This window comes from Octopus sinensis, linkage group LG6, assembly GCF_006345805.1.
Source record: "Octopus sinensis linkage group LG6, ASM634580v1, whole genome shotgun sequence".
In the NCBI taxonomy this organism is placed as follows: domain Eukaryota; kingdom Metazoa; phylum Mollusca; class Cephalopoda; order Octopoda; family Octopodidae; genus Octopus; species Octopus sinensis.
Genome location: NC_043002.1, coordinates 26,242,847 through 26,244,952, shown reverse-complemented (window position 1 = coordinate 26,244,952; position 2,106 = coordinate 26,242,847). Strand labels below are relative to the sequence as shown.

At 37.3% G+C, this 2,106-nt stretch overlaps 1 pseudogene; it reads left to right on the top strand.

The window, feature by feature from the left end:
- The first annotated feature begins 337 nt into the window (after positions 1-337).
- LOC115213188 lies at positions 338-1,380 on the top strand (annotated as a pseudogene).
- The last annotated feature ends 726 nt before the right edge of the window (positions 1,381-2,106 follow it).

Below are 2,106 nucleotides of genomic sequence, written 5' to 3'. Positions count from 1 at the left end.
GTATCCGCCCAAATAGTTTGCCGAAGTTTGAACCAGATGCACTACGTATGTGTGTGTGTGTGTGTGTGCGCGCGCGTGCGTACGTGTGCGTGTGTGTATGTGTGTGTGTATGTGTGTGTGTGTGTGTGTGAGGTGTGTTTGAAAATGTTAAATCGTCAAGTATAAAATTTGTAGAAAGGCATATGGTAAAATTTGACAGCTGCTCATTTTGCGCCATTATTATATTTTGACTATCTTTATTTTTTTATTAGAATACTGACACATCTATTCCTTTGCTGTAACTTATTTTGCGCTTTAGAAAGTATTTATAAATCGCTTTTGCTATTTTTGTTTAGAGATGGATAAGTTGGAAATTGATAGAGTTTTGAAATATCAGTTCTTTCTCGGAAATACAGTATCACAGACAGCTCGGAATATTAATAGAGTATTTCAGTCTGATGTTATTACACACCAGATAGTGTCAAATTGGTTTGCAAAATTTCGTTCTGGTATCTTTGATCTCACTAATGATCAACGCGGTCGACCAGAAACCAAAGTGGATAATGATGAACTGAAAGCCACAGTCGAGTCAGATTCATCCCAGAGTGCCTGTTAATTATCGTTGTTGTCTGTTGTTAGCAAGCAAACAATATTGACACACCTAGTTCAAATTGGTAAAGTGAAAAAGTTGGATAAGTGGATTCCACATGAACTCAATGAAAATCAGAAACAGCAACGTTTGGAAGCCCACAGGATGCTAATTTCTTGCGATGAGAAATGGATCCAATACAACCGTATACGTTCAGCGCAATGGTTGAACAAAAACGAATCATCAAAACACAGTCCAAAAAACAAAGTTCATCAAAAGAAGCACCTGGTGCGTATTTGGTAGTCTGGCGCAGGTGTGATCCATTAAGATTTCATTAAACCTGGGTGATCAATCACGGCCGAAGTATACTGTGGCCAACTGGACCAAAATGATGCACAAACTTACAAAAAAAAACAGCCTCGATTAGTCAACAGATCCACTCCTATTTTATTACAAGAAAATGCCAGACCACGCATCGCAAAAATGACATTGACGAAGCTACAGGTGCTGAAGTTGGAAGTTCTCCATCATCCACCATACTCACCTGATCATTCTCTCACTGAGTACCACTTCTTCCAGAATTTGGATAACTTTTTGATAGTGAAAAAAATAATTCCGACGATGTTGTAAAACAGGCCTTCCAAGATTTTATTGACTCTAGATTGCCAGGCATTTATACATCTGGGTTGGACAAGCTACCGCTGAAATGGTAAAAGTGTATTTACAAAATGGGTGCATACTTTGATGGATAAAACTATTTCTTGCATTTCTAAAACATTAGCAAACTTTTCTTCTTTCCTACAAATTTCACACTTGACCTATACATAAGTGAAAGGTTGCGATTTCCAGCACTCGGAATTACTCGTCTCTAATCATCAGCAGGTAAACCAACCCGTGTTTTCTTTTGAATAAACACTGTATGCATATTTTTATGTATGCACAGTCTCATTTCATTTTTCAAACAATATACAGGCAGCTAATATTCAAAAATGGACCGGCCTCAATTTTCCAGCTGAATACGAGAAACGAGCGACTCTAATTACTAGAAATCGATGCCTCTCTGTTATAATGCCCAAAAGAATATTCTACATTTTGTACTGAGTCCTGTAATTTATCGCTTCTGGTGACTCAACAGACGATCATAGATACATACATACATACATACATACATACATGCATACATACATACATACATACATATAGATATATGTCCGTATTTGTATGTGTATGCGCGTGATTGCGTGATGATGTCTTCACATGAAACTGCATACGTATTGTCGGATTCACGGGTACGGATTAAACTTCTGCGAGCATATACACGCATACATGCATAAATACAAACACATAAACACACATACCTACCTCCTCACACACAGATATACAAACATTCACACAGAAACACACGCACATATTGTTTCATTAATGACGAGTCCTCAAAACTAAAATATGCTTGTTAATGTGTCCAGTACAGTTATAACTAAATTTATGACTGCTAAATTTCAGTGGTAGATTCTACGAGGTCTATCAGGAAAGTATAT